This window comes from Notolepis coatsorum (assembly GCF_963971535.1).
Source record: "Notolepis coatsorum genome assembly, contig: SUPER_15_unloc_1, whole genome shotgun sequence".
NCBI lineage: Eukaryota > Metazoa > Chordata > Actinopteri > Aulopiformes > Paralepididae > Notolepis > Notolepis coatsorum.
Genome location: NW_028174866.1, coordinates 338,604 through 359,039, shown reverse-complemented (window position 1 = coordinate 359,039; position 20,436 = coordinate 338,604).

Sequence of the window (20,436 nt, the reverse complement as noted above, 5' to 3'; positions counted from 1 at the left end):
GCACTGCCGGCCAATGGAGAGCGACGTCACTGAACCGCCGCCATCTTACCCCAGTCAGCCTTGAGTGAGAGTGAGTGAGCTGCACAGACAAAAATACTCATAACTGGCTGAAATATTGACTGATTTACAAACGGTTTGGTTTATTACAAGCATTATTAACGTGGCTATGATTCAAGTGGTTTGTAAAAAAAACATCTTTAAAAGAATTTTTTTTATAAGTATGCAGTATCATAACTACATCTTTGATGTTTATAGCAAACCAACCCGTTTGTAAATCTGTCAATATTTCAGCGAGTTATGAGTATTTTTGTCTGTGCAGCTCACTCACTCTCACTCAAGGCTGACTGGGGCAAGATGGCGGCGGTTCAGTGACGCTGGTGACTCCTCCTTAAGCTATCTAGTGTTCTATAGATATCTATGGGTTTGCCAGCTGCCCCCTACTGCGTTGGCCCGACGCGTCACCAGCGAGGGAGGCGTCGGTGAAAAACGTGACGTGAGACAGCGCCGTAACCGTCCTAGGACGGAACCTCCCGAGCGTGTCGACAACACGCTCTGAGAGGGATGCCCATAGCACTCCAACCGTTGACTGGGAAGAGGAGTACTCTACTTCCAGTCTACAGCAAACCCCAGGCTGGTAGGGACCTGCCTGGTACGAGCCCTGACGATCCACCTTGACCGCGAAGGACCAGAACGTCGTCAGGGCAGAATACACTTCGTAACCCCTGATGACGCAGAGGCCCCAGTGCGGCCTCCACGCACTTGGTGAAGATGCGGGGAGCCAGAGAAAACCGAACGGCAGCCTCTGGTACTCATACGCTAACCCTGCAAAGGAAGAGTAGGTAAGCCCTAGGATGGAAGATCGGAGATGCGAATACGCATCCTACAGGTCTATGGAGGAGAACCAGACCCCCACCTGACAGTGTTCAACAGGTAGGAGATGATCCAAAAAATGCTGAACCTTCCCATGGGACAGGTCCAGCATGGGTCTGACACCCCCCCCCTCCCGATTCCTCAGGCACCAGAGAACACCGGGAGGAGAACGCCACGACGATGGCTTGCTTCGTCCACAGAGATTGGATCTCGTTGACCAGAGCTGTCACTGCAGGTGACCCTGACAATAGGGTCTGTACCAAACCTCAAAACGGGTGGGGTTGTGTAAACACAAGTCCCCGCCTCAGCGTTCTCTCTATCCACCTCGACATATGGTACTGCCGTAGTCATATGTGATGACACTCCCAACGCACCCGCCGCCATGTGGCGCAGGTCCGCCAGGAACTGTAGATAGTCGGCCCGGTCCCACCCGCTGTGCGTAGCCAACCCTGGACCCTTGCGAGCAGAGCGTTCCGTGGAGTCGGCTCGGAACCTGACACTACCCACGAGGCAATCGCACCCAAGGGGGGGACCCCAACAGAAAGGGCCGGTTTGATACGGGGGAAGCTGACATCAATCTAGGTGACAAAAGCCCCCCCACTGAACACCCCTCCAGAACATGCTGAAGAGTTGTTCTGCAGCCGGACATGCAAGGCATGAGGACCCCATGGGTTCCTACACACCGTAGCCCTGCAGTGATATTACTACCACCCAAATCACGCGTGCCTGCGAGACCACTGCCAATCTTTCAGGAGTGGGAGGCACCAACATTATACCTGGCCTGGCGAAGGCGAGGTCGGGGAAGCCCGCACTGTGTGCCTCAAAAGGTTTCGAGCCCCCCTGCTGACAACACTTATAGTTGACAGACGTAACACCAGGCTCAACCAACACAGCTTATGGTGTGGGAGCCGCTTGACAGCACAACATTCTCACGGACAGACCCAGGCTCAGCCATCAACTGGGTGTCAGCCCCTGTCCCCATGAGAAGCGAAAAGTGGGGCCGCTCGCGCTTCAACGCCGCCCGCAGCCAAAGGGAACAATCAGAGCCCCCTTTTTGTTGGGGGAGGGAGTGATCGGAGAGCGGGCTGCTCGCGGCAGGACGGTGACGGCTTGTTGTTCAAGCCGAGCCCATCCAACATGGCCTTGTGGACAGCTGTCGATTCAACGCCCAGGATACCTCTGGCGGGTGAAAACATGGCCGCCTGTCGAGGGCCTCGTCATCGCCGCTGACGAGGCCGTGCTCTCTCTTCATCTGGCTGCGCGGTGTGAGGCGGTGTGGGGCCTAGGACAATACCGCCCGCGCTCCAGCAGAAGACCAAAATCCCCTGCGGAGAGGGGAACCCTGAGCGGTTATAGCTTGCGGCTAGGTCAAAGCTAAGAACGTCAACAACCTCGCGCGATGTGTCGACGTCGGCTGGCCCTCAAGGCCCCGCCACCAGACACCTTTTTTTTTATAGAAAAAACAGCAATTCGAACACAGTTCTAATCGCTGCCAATTCCATACCGTGGCGGTACAGGCTTTAGCAGCCCACCAGCCACTCGCCAGGCCGACCCACCCATGGCGTCGACCGGGTGGGGCACTGTTTCAATATGTCAAAAGCAAAGGACTGATGTTAACACGGAGCACCAGTGGTGGTTGCAAAAAGCAACCTCCATTGTGGTGTGCACCATGCAGGGGTTAATGAATAAAATAACTAACACCACGAAAATACTGTAGAATGAGCAAGCCCATGTACACAACGTTAAGGGGAGGCGGACCAGCCAGTCCCGCATTCATTCATAATATTCACAACAGCACACCAGCCCTAGACCTTAGCCCATTTACCCAAAAAGGTAAACAAAGCCCCCCCCGCACTACTCCCCCAATAGACACCGATTGACCGTCAGCATGAATGGTTGAGAGGAGAGAAAGCTGTAGCATAGACAGACATTCTCGTAGCAGAGAGACAGAACAAACAGTAGCCCACTACGCTACTATAGCATAGCGTTCAACGCTACTATGGACAGAAAACAGTCAGCTGAGCCACAACACAGGCCGCCGCTAAGTCCCATCATGCAGTAGTATAGCTCTACTGCCACCCGCCGAGCCTCAAGCATCGGCTTCCAGGTGGGAACACCGTTCAAACCCCGCCGGGGCACAGGATTAACGCTACCTGGCTAGGCTACCTAGCCACGGCACACCCTGTTGTCAACCCATTTACCCGTAAAAAGGGTAAAATAGGACTCAGCAAAACCCCCACATTAGCTACCGACTGACCTTCATTGATGAACCGGGCAAGAGGAGGGAAAAGCGGCAACATCGTGTTAGCATTTAGCATTAGCATTAGCATTTAGCTTAGTTGTTTAGCAGCACGCTTCCAGGACCGCTCGGAACCCGTCCACTGCAGTGAAACGTTCACCAAACCATCCCGCCCCTGGCGCCGACACACAACATGGTTGTGTAACAAAACAAACCAGCATTACTAACACCAACATCAATGCCTGTTGACACAGGGCCTACCTGTGTACAAGCCGGCTCGATAGCCAACCTTGCACGCTGCTCCTTGATCTGCTGTCACCAGACGAGGAAACATCAGAATAGGCCCGACGTGTCGCTGAAACATGCCCCGAAGATTCCAGGGGTAAGCAACCTCCGGTAAACTTTCAACATTACGCAATTTCTCTAATCTTTTCATAACAACTAGTTACATAAGGCGTCTTGCAACCGTTATGATGGAAACGAAATAGAGGAAGGGTGTTTGGTGACCATGCCTAGTGTCTTATAGGTTACGCCTCCATAGGGGCGGGACCCGGCAGGTGATGGGCGTATTTGTTTTTTCATTGATGGTGTACAATAGGTACATGAGATGAGGTATATCTCGGAATGGCTTAAGAGCGGGACGCGATGGCCAACTACGATAATATAACTGTTTTTAGTTTGTGTAATGTAATGTAATATCTGTTTTTAGTTTGTGTAATGTAATGTAATATCTGTTTTTAGTTTGTGTAATGTAATGTAATATCTGTTTTTAGTTTGTGTAATGCACATAATATGGGAACCTTTATCCATATGGTTGAGCCTGTTAGGAATTGCACCCCCAACCCAAGCAGATTGCAGATAACTCTCTATATATATATGGAGGTAAAAAAGAATATGATAAAAATAATTGGCATAAAAAGGGCACTTTTTTATGAGGCACAAAAGGGCAGGTGCTTGTGCACCCGTTAGGCTCTACGTGTGCACGTGCCTGCTAGCTGTGCCCTTGAGCAAGGCACCTCAGCTTTAACCGCTCCAGTGTTAGCTGCTCAGGGGCCAGTAGTAGAATGCCTGACCATAGTGTCTTTATACCTGTATCACTGGACATATAAATGCATATTAAATCAAATCAAATTGATTTTTAAAGCCCGAAATCACAAGTTAATGTCCCCATGGGCCGGACAAGTCTTCTTTAAACTATTCAAGAAGAAACATCCCAATAAATCAAGAACAAAAAACCCACCATGAAATCAAAAAAAGAAATGTAAAATAAATAAATGCAACACTCCCAGACATACCCCAGCGAAGGTAAGTAAAACCTATAGAAGAAAGCACCACAGGCGATGTGGAGGAGATAAACCTTAGAATGGCCGTTCAAGGGGAGATCCCCCCCCCCCCCTTTTTTTTTTTTTTTACTTTATTTTTTAGCGTTTATCGCTTTTCTGGTCAAGCATGACCGACAGAAACAGGTTGAAATGGGATGTAGAGCAGGGGAAGACATTCTGAGAAATGACGGCGGGTCCGGGAATCGAACTCGTGTCCCCCAGATCCGTGACGAGCACGGTTTTCCCCGACGCAGAAATAGCGCCGAGATATGCGGTGAGCTACGGGAGCTCCCCGAGATCCCCCTTCTTAGATGTCGGTGATAATAGTGTTGCTATGGATGGGTGGAGAATAAAACAGGCAAATAGTTGGTATGTATGTACATATACGTGTAATAAAACACAAATATGTGCATGCAATAGCAACTGGGGTTCATAAGAACATTTTTGAAACATTTAAATATTATTACAACTCTGTACATACATGCGATTAGCATTATACTCAGTAGAACAAATGTATATATCTTATACCCAGCTTAATCACTATATTAATATTACTATTGCACTTTACTGTTACATTTGCACTGGGGTTGGATGCCACCCTTATTTTCATTGTAATGTACTTATGCTGTATGATGACAATTAGGGATGTCCGATATTATCGGCCGACCGATATCATCGGCCGATATCGGCAGTAAAATGTAATATCGGAAAATATCGGTATCGGTAAAAATAAAATAAAAAACAATAACAATATTTTTTAATTTTAATTTTATTTTTTACATTTATTTAACCTTTATTTACCCAGGCAAGCAAGTAAGAACCAATTCTTATTTTATTTATTGTCAAAAGTATGCATGTTGGTTTAATTCAACAAGAGATATGTAATGTTAATTTTTACTTTTTTATTTATCATATTTTGCACAGATAATGCTTACATTTAGAAAGCCTTTTGAATGCATCCAGTGAAATTATTAGTTACCTGAAATTATTCCGTTTTTTTGGGGGGAAACCCTGCATATATCGGTATCGGTTGATATCAGTATCGGTATCGGAAATTAAGAGTTGGACAATATTGGAATATCGGTATCTGTAAAAAAGCCAATATCGAGCATCCCTAATGACAACACATTTCAATGTAATCTAATCTAACTGGTACTATGACCTGAATGATGGTCCTAGAGGTCAGTGATTTGATGTTGTTTTGGTGTTTTGGCGATGGTGGCGTAAGAGAGTGCTGTCATAACAGTTTGTGGGAAATCTCCCATATAGGCATTGGATTGGGTGGAGAGCTGGTGACTGCATGCGAATGCCCTTGTATGCCCTGTGTATGGGGACATGTCACCCATATAGAAACACCTCTTCAATCAATATCTGAGATGCAAATAAATAAATAACCTTCTTAATAAATATAATATTTATATTGTAGTGGGTTCTATAGAGACATAATTCCCCATGGTATTGTTTTGATGTGTTGATGGGGCACTGTCACTTTAAGGAGGTTGGTTTTGGGGTTGGGCTGAGAGGAGACGCCCTGTGTGGGGTTTCATTGATAAATGTCTGATTACTACAAGCTGTCAGAAGCTAGCACGGCATAGTTCTGACAGCTGTCACTTGTGCTACTGCGAAATAAATGACACACGGCATTGTGTTGTCAACTGATAGAAATTGTGCGTTTCTCTATTCCGATGATTTCTACAATATAATATATATATAAATAACTGTCTTTTACTAGTACCTTACTACTATGTACTATGTTACCATCCGTATACTACTAGCTACCATGCTAATATGTCTATTATACTATGCACTCAGGGTGTAACACTCAAGTTCAACACTATTTGACGAACAATGCTACTGACCATAAGCTGCCAGAGATGCACATCTCCTGCTGACCAGAAAACCACACACTTTTCTGATAGTGGGGTGCCTGGACACTCAGTAATTTAAAATGTAAATGCGAAAGTTTAGTTTTCACTTCTAATTTGAAGACAAGGATCTATAGAACAATTGTGGCTTGAGTGTCAAGAAACCAGTTGAATTTAATAAAAAATTATCCAAAATGGCCACAATCGAAATCATGAATTCTTTAAAAACGTCTTAATGTTCACACAATTGCTGTGTAATATAATTTTGTATTGGTATTTTAAGTTAATACTGTGTGAGGAATCAACTGGAGTTCAAATATTGATGTTTTGAATATTCTGGTATGGCAAAAATCAAAGATGGCTGCAATTTCTGTATTTATTTCGAATTACGCTTCATAACTTTTATTCTATTGAACCTAGAATGGTGATGTTGGTGCCTGTACCTAGGTTTTCATGAATGAGTAATTGAATAAAAATAAAATAAACATGATTGTAGCATATATATGATATTTCACACAAATGAGACAATAAATATGTGGAGAACTAGAGTTAGATATGAGAACTGTAAACAACAGTTGATTGTGAAGAACAAACAATGATTGTGAAGAACGTCCTCATCACAAGAAAGGATCTGCATCTCAGCACCAATGTCAACGCCATGCCAAAGACCTGATGGAGGTGTTGCTGAGCAATGGGAATCCCTTTGAGGAGGGCAGTAAAGACCTGGTTACAGATTAGACAATAAGGTGTGTGAGTCTGCGGCTGCTGCCGTATCTGTCCATCAACTCGAGTCTACGGGACAAGAGCAGTACAACAATTTCAGGAACCGATTGACAGCACCGATCAAGCGAAATAACTTACTGTTGTTCCATGAGAAGAAAACACAGAAGAAGACAGCAAATAAGCTGAGAATGCAGCACTTCAAACATCATGCAGAGCGCTATGGGAAAGCTTTTATTGTGCTAGACACAATACACGTCAAGTAGTGATATTTCTGTTGACGAGGAGGTAGTTGCACCAGGTGTAACAAGACATTTTCTCATTCCTGTCAAATAAGTTGTTAACAGATGGACAGTTCCCAGATGACAAGGATGTCTACATCACTGCAGGTGATCAAGTCCACCATGTTGGAAACAGTCCACCAATGGATCAATGCAACCATGAGGAAGCTGACACTTGTGTCCTATAATACATCTCATCGACGCCCTTCAAACATCATCACTTGGGAGGGTGCATACTGGAGATACAGATGTTTGTCGTAATCCTTCTGACTAATTTCCATCACATCAAGCCACTAACCCTTTTGGTGATCAAATATTGAATATTGAACTATAATAATCAGTGCAGGAGCTCACTTATCCTTGAAAGACACTTTTATCACTGACTTAAAAGGCCCATACATCTCCATAAATGTTCAGGGGGGAGGGAATAAGTGCTTACCCTACAGACCCCAAGAAGTGCTGTATATTCTGTATTGTTTAATATAAATGAATTTTTTATTCCAATCCCGATTTGTATTTTAGATTCCCAAATCCCATCGGACTTGACTTCTTCGTGTCCCTCAATGAGTGTAATACCAGCATTCAACTGTATGCGCCACAGCGGTTTCTATCATCATCATCACCACCCACGCTATGCATAAAATATATAGGTCCGCGGAGAGGCACGCTGAGGAGGCCGTGCAAACTGCAATGGAATACGGGGCATCTCTCTCTCTTTACCTAATATTTTGATTCTATCCTGACATTTTTCAGTTGGAAGGGCAGTCTATATGTGTCACCTCACAGCGCTTTGTGGCAGATCTCTAAATTTCAATTTTTCAGATTATTCCAGATTGCTAAAGTACAGAATCTAAGCTTTCAAATGATGTGTCATATGTTGAAATCTGAGAATGTTTTGAACACGATGTGCTCAATTATAACTTCTAAAACTGGCTGTGTTCTAGAATACTTAAGAGGTGAAAAGGCTTCTCAAAGGAAGGCCACTTTTCACACTTCAGACCGTTTCAACTGGGCGTCAACAAAACCCCCTCCAGCAACGCCCCTCACCTGAATAACATTAACATAATTAAGTGCTGCCATCAGAGTTCTCTCTCCTCAGGACCCCTGTCTCTCCAGGACCCCCTATCTGGACTGTATAGGACTGTGAAGCTATGTACCCCCCCCCCCATGCTGCTTTGACACCAGAATTATTGTTAAATCTATGTCACAACGAGAAAAAGCAACAAAGTCCTCACTCAGTGGCATGGGCCATTCTCTGATGCATAAATAATAAAATAATGTATGATTGAAGTGATGGATGTCAGTGTCACAGTTACACATACACACAGTCCTCATATCCCTCCTAGTTACACATACACACAGTCCTCATATCCCTCCTAGTTACACACACACACACACAGTGCTCATATCCCTCCTAGTTACACACACACACACACACACACACAGTGCTCATATCCCTCCTAGTTACACACACACACACACACACACACCTCCTAGTGACACATACACACAGTGCTCATATCCCTCCTAGTGACACATACACACAGTCCTCATATCCCTCCTAGTTACACATACACACAGTCCTCATATCCCTCCTAGTTACACATACACACTGTGCTCATATCCCTCCTAGTTACACATACACACTGTCCTCATATCCCTCCTAGTTACACATACACACTGTCCTCATATCCCTCCTAGTTACACATACACACTGTCCTCATATCCCTCCTAGTTACACATACACACTGTCCTCATATCCCTCCTAGTTACACATACACACTGTGCTCATGTCATGAGGTGATGAGCATCTTAAACTATCTGGACTCAGTGGTTAAGAGGTGATGCAGCATCTTAAACTAGCTGGACTCAGTGGTTAAGAGGTGATGATACAGCATCTTAAACTAGCTGGACTCAGTGGTTAAGAGGTGATGCAGCATCTTAAACTATCTGGACTCAGTGGTTAAGAGGTGATGCAGCATCTTAAACTATCTGGACTCAGTGGTTAAGAGGTGATGCAGCATCTTAAACTAGCTGGACTCAGTGGTTAAGAGGTGATGCAGCATCTTAAACTAGCTGGACTCAGTGGTTAAGAGGTGATGATGCAGCATCTTAAACTAGCTGGACTCAGTGGTTAAGAGGTGATGCAGCATCTTAAACTAGCTGGACTCAGTGGTTAAGAGGTGATGCAGCATCTTAAACTAGCTGGACTCAGTGGTTAAGAGGTGATGCAGCTGTCGTATATTTATCTAAATAAAACCTGTAAATTAAACAATAGAAATTATGCACATATATGAAATAGCAAAGAACTAGGTTATTTTCTCTTAGAAAAATAGAGACTCACAGCCATGCCAAATCACCTGTTAGGTTAACCATACATTTGAGTCAACAAGAAGGCTGTTAACTGGCCTCAGTCGAAATGGATAAAAATGACCCATATAAGCATTACAGGAAGGATTAAAATCATCTAGCGGTTGATGGAAAAAGCCACAGGAGAACTCAGTCAAAAAGCTAACAGTGCACCCCTTCAGCCTTCACTTAGCAGTTATAGGAAAGGCCCAGAGTGCCATAAAAATAAGAACAGATCAAATGGCAAACATATGACACATCTTCCTCCACAACGAACAGGGATGGTGCGCCAAATAACTAAACTTTTAAGTCAAGAAGTGACGGCCTGAAGGCCAACATCCGAGTTCTGTTTACTTTAGCTAAGCAGACCAAACAGGCCATTCTGTGATACCCACTGTTAAGTTGAGTGGGTACTATATTTCCATCTGTATGAGGGTCGCATTCAAGGACACTTGGGTAAATCATTCTAAAAGGAAACTAGTTCATATCCCCTCTGTAAGGTCACCTTGTAACGCTGTTTCGCAAGACCCAAATCACTGAGAGGGGAGACCTTCTAGCCAATAGGAAAGCAGGCTCTCTGGGGTGACGGCACTGGATGGGGCAAGGGTGGGGGGGGGTTCTCTCTTCTCTATAAAACCTACAGGTTGAATGATGGAGGTCAGACAGAGACACGGAGACACCGAGACGCAGAGAGACACGCAGGGAGAACGGAAAAGCAGAGACGGAGAATCCACCCCACCAGTTCGAGAATAAGAGACGCCACTAAGAAGCCCTCCGGGAAAAGCTGATTAGAGATAGAAAATAATTGATGCTGTGAACCAGATAATTTAAGCTGTTGGATATTCCAATAAAACAACGGTCAGAACCGTTTTCACCCGCAGCGCTGTCTCCGCCTCCACGTGATTTCCAAAGGACCACATTTGAATGAACTGTTACTTTAACGGGAAACACAACGAGCAGAGTAAGCTATTCCACTATACATTAGAGAAAGATCATATAGCTATAACATAGAATCATTGAGAAGATACATTAATCTGGCGCCGTGACTACCGGTCTGTACATCCGAACGGGACCCAGGACAAGGACAACAGAACTTCAAAAACTCTCAGAGCAGAGCAGCGACGCCTGACTACACCATCCTCGAGCAACAACAACCAGCAGAGGCCAAACGGTGAGTTGAAGATGTGTCTGTATTGTCGGGGTTTGTTTGGGCAGATTTCGAACAGGGGTAGAGAATGGTTGCATTGGCGCGATCGAATTAAACGATTGAGCGCACAGCCGTATCGGCACTAATGAAATGAAGGGGATTGGCGCGATCGGGTTGGACAATAAAATAGTTCAGGTCGCGCACTGCTGAGGGGCTAGAGGATTGCGCCAGGTTAGGCGACAGAGACTCTTGTTTAGAATCGTAGGTTCAAATGCAATGACAATAACTGGAGACGTCTGGTTTGTACGTTGCTAAAGACAAATCGACGTCGTACAAATCCGTTTAGTTCTTACGGAACAAGAGCTCTGGAGCGCGTAAGGTAGTCCTCTTAAACCTCGGAAAAATTAGCACTTGTGCACTGGGGGGTTATAAAGATCTGCGCTTATGTTCGAACTAAAAAACTGCACTTAGAAGCGATGAGGCATTATATAAGGACTTTGGTATGTAACAATGTATATATGTTGTTTAGATGAAATAGGATGACACATGCATGGTATCATGGCTATAATCAAACGTACGTCATCATAACGCTAAACGTCGCGGATTACTATATTACAACCAATACGGAATAAAGCCGTTTTATACCCGGGAAGCTACTGCTATACAAAGCAGGGCTAATACATGCTAAGCTACGTTGCAAGCTAACGGGGAATGCTGGGGGTTACTAATGTTTAGTACGACTGTGGTGTTGAGATGACGGAACTTATAGCTTCATCCATGGTGGCTGAAAAAGGCTACCAAATGATGCTACATGATGTGCAAGGTTGACCAGTGCTAAGAATGATTATGTTGCTGAATGGAAGTATGAGTGTAACTGTGTGGATGAGAGAGGATGTGTGTGAATGAGTCTGCTAGAGGTTATGGAGTGGATGCCGGTATTTTTTGTATTATTATGAACCAGCTGGTGGCCAAGGCTGCAACGGAGAAACCACACCCCTGTCCTGCCAGCATTAGCTGGCGCGACGGGACTAGCGTGTGGACGCTGTGTTGCGTTTTCGAGTGAATTGAATGAATGACATGTGAGATGGAACCTAGGAGATGTGTAATGTGCGTTGAAATTTTTCAAATCGGGGCTGTAGAAGTTTAAAAGTAATGTAGTAAAGATCAAAGAAAACGGGGATTTTAGAGCTGGTGACGTCATAGGGAGCGTCGGAGCTTGGGGTGCGTTAGATTTGTAATACGGGGCTAGATCGGGAGCGTTATATTTAAAATACGGAGCCGGCCGGGGCCGGACGGGCGTACAAACGAGAAAATGATACTGTAAGGTTTATGAACGAATGCTTAATAAATTTAAAATTATGTTATAAAGTATGACTGGGTTGTGCAAAACGTCGCGATGTGTTGTGCTGCTCAAATCAACAGGATAGTGGGGCGTATAGGAAACGCTATTGTAAGGGGCTAGGCTAAGCTAACTAGCCGTGCTAGGCTGATCGAGCGATAGCAACATTGAGCTAAGCTAAACGGTATTAAGCTAATGGTGTTGGCAGTGGACAGCTAACTATGCTAAAAATGCTAAGCTAACTATGCTAACATGCTAAAGCTACCTGTGCTAACAATGTTGCATGCTGGGAGTCTCGGGGAATATCGCGTGATGCTATTTTGGCTGGCAGCAGGACCTTGTGTGTGTAAACGTGACGTAAGCCTGTGGCGACGTCTCGCGGGAAGCCATCCTTAATGCCGGACTACGATTCGGTACAGGGAATTCTGGGAATTGGGGTTCATGTTGTGTGAGCACGTCGGCTGACGTCATGGGAGGAGTGGCTGCGTGATGACGCACTTGTCGAATAGAGACAGCAGGGGGCGGTGTTGTCTTTGAAATGGATACACCTCTGCTGTTGCTTCGCCCTCTCTCCCTAGGTTGCCCCCCTCCCTCCCTCCCTCCCTCCCTCTCTCTCTCTCTCTCTCTCCCTCCCTCCTTCTCCTCTCCTCTCCTCTCTCTCTCTCCCTCCCTCACCTCCTTTTCTTCCTCCATCCCTCCCTCCCATTTCCACTCCCTCCCTCCTTTTTCCCCCTTTTATGGCTAAAATGGTACAGTATATGAGAGGATACTAGGAGTTTCATCAGGGCCCCCCCTCCCCACTGTAGCCTTCCCTATAGGGTGTGCCCCCTCCTGCACTATTATAATGGGTGCCATCCTGCACTATTATAATGGGTGCCATCCTGCACTATTATAATGGGTGCCATCCTGCACTATTATAATGGGCCATCCTGCACTATTATAATGGGTGCCATCCTGCATTATCATAGTGTGTGCCCCCTTCCCCTCCCCCCTTCCATCCATCCTGCACTATCATAGTGGGTACCACATTCCATTCCATCCTTCCATTTATTATATGGTGTGAGCTCCCTATGGTACAGCTCCTTCCCTGGAATGCTTCCTTTCTCCCTTCATAGCTTCTATGGTGTGTGCCCCCCCCCCCCCCCCCGCCCCACTGTAGAGATGAGATATCATCTCCCTCTATACCATAGTGTGTGCCCCCCCATGCAGATATAGTACTCTTTTCCCTCCCTCCCTCCCTCCCTCCCTCCCTCCCTCCCTCCCTCCCTCCCTCCCTCCCTCCTTCCCTCTCCTCTCTCTCCCTCCCTCCCTCCCTCTCCTCTCTTTCCCTCCCTCCCTCCCTCCGTCCCTTTCTCCCTGCCACCCTCTCTCCCTCCCTTTCTCCCTCCCTCCCTCTCTCCCGTTCCTGTGTGCGTATGAGTCACGTGTCCGTTCTAATGTTTGCAAACAATGCACCTTTAGATGTAGTTATGATGCGCTCTGCTCACGAGGACAAGTTTGTAACATGAGACGCACAGGAGGTCTTGTTTCGCATTTAATTTAACCAGATGTGTGGAGGCTTATTTCCTGATACGGGTTCGAAGATAACTTCACAGTTATTGGCAGTTTGTTTCCTTATATCGCTTCCTCCAGGGTTCCAACTTGTGTTGACAGACGGCAACCCTGCTCAAATACGGAGCGTCAGCGCTCTCGCTGGACTAGAAGGGTGCACTCAGTAGAGCACAGATGTCCGCCAGGACGGCAGCCACACGTGTGATAGTGATAATAATGGATTGGATTTGTGATGCGCTTTTTGTTCGATGGGATCCCAGAGTGCTACGCTACAGGTTTAAAACAGTTATAGGGGAGGAATAGAACTTGGTTAATTAGAAACATAGAATAAACAAAGGATTTAAAAAACGAGGGCGATAAAGTTAAAATAGGGGGCTGACAGTCGAAGGCCTTTTTGGACAGGTGGGGTTTCGGCCTGCCTTCTCCCTCCCCCGTCCCCCCCTCCTCCCTTCGTCTCGCCGTCTCTCTTTTTCTTTCCCTCTCTCCCCCTCTCCCTCCCTCCCTCCCTCTCTCCCTGCATCCCTCCCTCCCCCATTCCCTTCTCCCTCCCTCCGTCCCTTGGGGTATAGTGGTGGCTTTTAGGAACTCCATGCAAAGACCATTAGTTGTATTAAGCTGTGGGTTAACTGGACCAGGCTGTACGGTGAAGTCTGCTGGTTGATTCTGGGAATAGAAAGAAAATAAATAAATCTCCCTTCATAGCATCCCCCCCTCCTTCCCTCTCTGTGCCCCCCCCCCCTCCCGTCATAGCTCCCCCCCTCCCTTCATCTGTCTGTGCCCCCCCCTCCCTTCATCTGTCCTCCCTCTCTCCCTCCCTGTCTTCCTCCCGCTCTCCCTCCCTCCCTCCCTCCCGGTATCTCCCCTTCCCTCTGTCTATCCCTCTCTCCCAGATGGACTCTGTTGATTGATTGGTTGATTGGAAACTTTTTCAGAATGGGTGCAATACAGTACGGCTCAATACACACGATTGTTAAGGGGATGCAGACCAGGGACAGACTTTCGTCTTGTTTACATCGGGGTCCCCCATTTTCGGAAGGATAAGTTGATATTCATGGTCGTTTGGGAACTCCTCTTCCGTATGTATGTCTCTCCCCCCCTCTGTCTCTTCTTGTATTTCTCCCTGTGTCTCTCCTTCTCTCCCTCCCTTCATTTCTCCACGTGCGCCCCCCCTCGATGCTTTGCCTTCGAATGGATTGTGGGTACGTTACGGACCGTTTCTAGTTGGGGTCCCTCCAACCCCCAGACTGGCCCTCTTGAGTGTGGTGTGTGTGTTTGGGCTGGGGGCAAGGAGTTGGGGTATTTGTTATAAGGGAGATGGGTTTTACATTAGGTTGGTTTTGGTTAGAGACGGTTGTGGCGTGTTTTTTTTGTTTTTCATTTTAGGGAAGGTGCCAGTCCCCTAGTTTCCCCCTTCGGTTGGGGTCCTTGGAGGCGGGGTTGGCTTTGCGTCTTGTTGTGTGTTATTGGTTGGGTGGTTGTTTTAAACTACGTAGCTGTTATGTATGTGAAATAGGTGCCGGTACAGGTGGTGGTTGGACGAGTTGTGATATTCCGTGGAAGGGGGCTTGGGGTGTTTTCATTCAGGTTCGAAACTGAGGGAAGATGCTTTGGGCTGTGAAATGACGGGTCTCTGTGGATTCAGGGATCATGGGAAATGTTGCGGTGGGTATAGTACTGGGGTTCATGGATTTAATAACGTGGACAACTGGGCTGTGTAACGGTCAGGGGTTTAGTGACCTAAGTTGCTAAAGGTAAATTTTTTCCCGTGATAGTGGTTGGAAGCAGTGACGCCACCAAAAGGTTTTTTTGGTGGTGTGAGGGGGTATGTGTGGAAAAATAATGTAGAATGGTGTTGTATGAAGAATGTGATGAAGGCGTGAGATGAAAATGTGGTGAGAAATGTAGGAAGAAGTATAGTTTTTGATTTTCATAGTAGAAAGCAAGTAGGGAAGTTAATATTACATTTATACATAGTTAATACGCGGAGCAGTCATTTAAAGTATAAATTGTGACAATTTCATCAAGGCAAAAAGAAATTGGAACAGATGGCTAACCAAGTTTACCATTTGTTAGAATTGATAGGTTGTGTGGAACTTAATGATTATGTTCCCCAGAGAACCAAAGGTGAAAGGAACACACAAAGGATTGGAACCTCCAGTTTCCGGTTGGACAAACGGACAAAAACAAGTAAAGCCGTATCGTTATATTCAAGTAGATCACACCGAATCTCTCTAGAAGAATTAGTATAGGAATGCCCGACATTTCCAATGCATAAATATTGAGGAAATGACAAGGGAAATGCCACTGTATTAAGTGTTATGTTTTTGCTTTCTTTTTGCACAGGCTCGGCGAGGACTAGGGCTCTGGCGATTTCAATACCAATTGGGGAAATGGCTATATGAGCCTTGGTATAGTATGAATGATAAGAAAATTGTCAATCCCTGTCTGCACCGGTATAAATCTGATAGTGTGGGTGAATTTTAACTCAAGTAGCGAAAAATAGGTTTGGACACAGAGAAACTTGTTCTTCCAAACGGTGATTGCAGGTGTGTTTGGAAGTGGTGTGAATGTCGGGTACACAGGAAGTTCACCTTAGTGGAACATTGATAGGAACAACTGAAGGTTTAGAAGCAATAACAATAGCAAAAGTAGACACTCTGTCTATGTCAAAGACTGGAAATATCACAATAGAAGTGAAGAAGCCATGGCCAAAGAGATTCAGGCCTTTACAAAACCTTGTATTTAAGTATAAAAAAGGAGGCTGTTATAGATTGAGAAACAAAAATAAAAAACAGAAAAGGAGAGCACGAAAAGCGATGAAAAGAAGTAATGCCGACAATAGCAATAGGCTGACAACCTTTGCAGACACTCCCGTAGAAAGATTGATATCTGAAGTTAATCTGATTGAGTGGGATGTGATGGAATTTCCTCAGGTGACCAGTACGACAGAGGGACTGGAAATAATGACTTTGATTCCAATACAGGAGGTCTTACAGGAGAGAGAACCAGAGACAACGGTTTTACTCCAACCAGAACCGAGCCACACTGGGGTGTCCATTGCAGGCGACTGCAGTTTAACCAAGGGACAGAGAAAGAGACTGAGAAGAGTGGCGTTGTTACAGCAGTCCCACGAAGTCTACTCTGGCCGTACGGCTGGTACAGAGACCAACAGCAGGTATGGAACTATACATGAACAGTTTCTACAGCCCACCTGTTTCCCATGTCCAGTCGTCCCTCGAGACCAAAGCCGGGATGAGAGGCGTGGGCCGGTGACGAGGAGCCAGCCAGCGGGGGCCAGGGGGGAGGTAGAGAGGATGACGTGCCTCTCTCCAGAAAGACAAAGAGCATTCACGGAAGCGTCCGAAAGACATGAGACAGTCCGTAGAAAACTGGTGGAGAAGCAGCTGGCGGTTGACCAAGTCACACGCGAGAGGGAGGTGCTAGAACAAGAGCTGGCGAAACAGACTGTGATCAGGAGTGATGTAATTTTGGAAATCATGTTTCGTACTGCAGAACAAGGACTCAGTGAACAAGAGAAGTCACCTGCCCTGTTACCTGAACAGGGAGCGGAGCAGCGAGGGAATGATGACAGCCGCAGGGGGGGTGAGTTTCCAGGCCCCTCCCAACAACAAAAGGCCCAAGGTGCGGCGGCTGGGAAGAACAGGTATGTCCCTCTCTCATCCAGACAACAGAACTGGCAGCCCCAAGGAGGGAATGGACGACAAAGAGGGGGACCGCTTGGATGGCCGGCATCAACTGAGTGCTGGAAATGTGGAGAAATCGGCCATCTCGCTCGATCATGTGGCAAAGGGTGGCGAGCTCAGCAAGAGTCCAATAGACAGCAAGAGTCCATCAGAACACAGAGTTGCTGGACATGTGGAATGTTGGGACATTTTCAGAAGGGGTGTAAAGAGGGTGTGTCTGCAAAGGCCATAGGTTGAATAAGAACGAGGCAGGAATGCACAAGCGGAGCTAATAGTGCTCGGGAAAATAGAGTTATTAATAAGTTAAAATGGGAAAAAGGACTGATTGGAATAAAAATAGAATAAAAAATATATAGAAGCGTTGGTACATTAGATTATGAGTGGAAGCGACTAAGATGGATGTGCAACTAACAGGGAGAGATGAAATGACTGACAGATGCATGAGCCAATCGTACTAACAGTTAATTAATAGACCAATCATGGGTTTTCCTTTTTGCTACAGTGTGTCTGATCAACTCTTGCTGTGGCAGTGAGGAAAACGTAAGGGAGAATGGTATGGTGGACGATTTTTGGTATCTCCCACCTGTGCAGCCTGGCCCGGCTGCACAGATTGGAGAGAGAGAGAAAAATGGTCACCGCAATGGCTCTTGTGGTCATGTGAACTCTGACCCAGACGGTGTCAGAGAAGGGTTAAACAGTTGATATTAGACATAATATTAAACAGAGTTAATAACAAAGGACTATTTTAGTAGTGATTATACATACTTGATCCAAGGGTGGTCAAGGAGACGTTAAAAAAAAAAAAAAAAAAAAATTAATTTAAATTCTTTACTTCATTTCTTTTTAATTTTTAATTTTTATTTCTTAGTGATTATGCGGGGGTATTTATGCCTCTAGCTGATAGTTTAGTTCTGTTGATGGGTGTGTTGCATGAAGGCACTCACGAATTTGTTTATGTTTGTTTGCAATTTTCTTTGTTTTTGTTTGACACTCTATTTTTTTTTAGGAACTGACTGGCTGGGAGGGATCTCTCGCCGGTCAGGGATAGCAGGTGGTGGTGACACAGCGGGACTGGTAGGAATGTCTAATATGATGGGCTGGAAACTAAGGGTGGACGGGAGCTGGTTCATGATTTGGTTTTCCGCTCATTGAGAGTCCAGGAGTAGTATCTGGGGAGTTGTGTCACGTTTTTGGGTTTGGTAAGTGTTGGGCGAACGTGTTTCTCTGTTTATAGGTAAGCTCTGTAGGTTTTGGTCGCCATTGGCCAAATAGTTTACAAGTAGGGTGCAGACGTGTGAAATTGATAATTGGCTTATGGGAGACTCTGCACCGGCTTGTTGAAGGCTGGCAGAGTGTGTGGGATGTGTGTTTAAAGGGACTGTGGTTTGTTACCATGCACATAGGTTCTGTTGGTGGTTGGCCTCGTCTAGAGCTGGCTGTCCGGACCGAGGAGGCTGTCTGGAAACAAGGTATTGATAGTGTAATAAATGGTTATTCCACTTTCAAGGGTGGAGTGGTGATTGTGTTGAACTTGAGGTATTTGATCTAGTAAGATAGTACAGCACAAAAATGAATGAGACAAAGGTGATTTGATTGAATATTAACAATTGAAGCTGTGGAATATATAGATATAAATATATAATAAAAAGAGTGTTGTCAAATACAGAACAGTAAAGATGTATCTGTGCGGAAAAGAGAACTTCCAATCCATTGTGTGTTTGTAAATAACAATCCAAAATGCAAAAAAGGACAGAGGGAAAATCGTTTCCTTCTGTGGAAAATCGGAGCAGTACCAAAAACTGCATACAACAAAGAAGAGGCTGTGGTTAGCACAAAATACAACAAGAAGAAAACAGTCAAAACGAGGTAGCCGTAAAGACCTCAGGAGGTTTAAACAGGGATAACTGACAGGGATGAAAGCGAAGAATAATTGAGGCCTCAGTGGTCTTTTCAAGGAGAAGAGATGATTTATGTTTGCTTGTTTGAATCTCCCTCGATGTTTAGAGTGTTAATCTTTTGGGTAGGATGTATTAATCTTTTCTTGCAGAGTCAATTACACAAAACAGACACATTGAAGCTAAGTAAACATGGATAAAATAGTCTAAACAAAAAAAACTGTTATTGAAAGAGTGTTTCCTTGTAAAAACAGGAACAGCTTTCTTAGTCTAAAGTCATAGTAATAACTGATATTGTGTGTGACTGGGGAAGAAGCCAACGGAAAGAGTGAATGATGATTTTGTAACTGTACAGACGGAAATGGGTTTGGTAGTTCGATTTGTGTAAATTTTGGATTTTTTGAATTTTTTGAAAATATTAGCAAAAATGATAATTATGGTTTAACATATTTAATTTAGAACATATTGGTGCTATATAGTGGGTTATGAAACCCACTAAGGGTGGATTGTCGTATATTTATCTAAATAAAACCTGTAAATTAAACAATAGAAATTATGCACATATATGAAATAGCAAAGAACTAGGTTATTTTCTCTTAGAAAAATAGAGACTCACAGCCATGCCAAATCACCTGTTAGGTTAACCATACATTTGAGTCAACAAGAAGGCTGTTAACTGGCCTCAGTCGAAATGGATCAAAATGACCCATATAAGCATTACGGGAAGGATTAAAATCATCTAGCGGTTGATGGAAAAAGCCACAGGAGAACTCAGTCAAAAAGCTAACAGTGCACCCCTTCAGCCTTCACTTAGCAGTTATAGGAAAGGCCCAGAGTGCCATAAAAATAAGAACAGATCAAATGGCAAACATATGACACATCTTCCTCCACAACGAACAGGGATGGTGCGCCAAATAACTAAACTTTTAAGTCAAGAAGTGACGGCCTGAAGGCCAACATCCGAGTTCTGTTTACTTTAGCTAAGCAGACCAAACAGGCCATTCTGTGATACCCACTGTTAAGTTGAGTGGGTACTATATTTCCATCTGTATGAGGGTCGCATTCAAGGACACTTGGGTAAATCATTCTAAAAGGAAACTAGTTCATATCCCCTCTGTAAGGTCACCTTGTAACGCTGTTTCGCAAGACCCAAA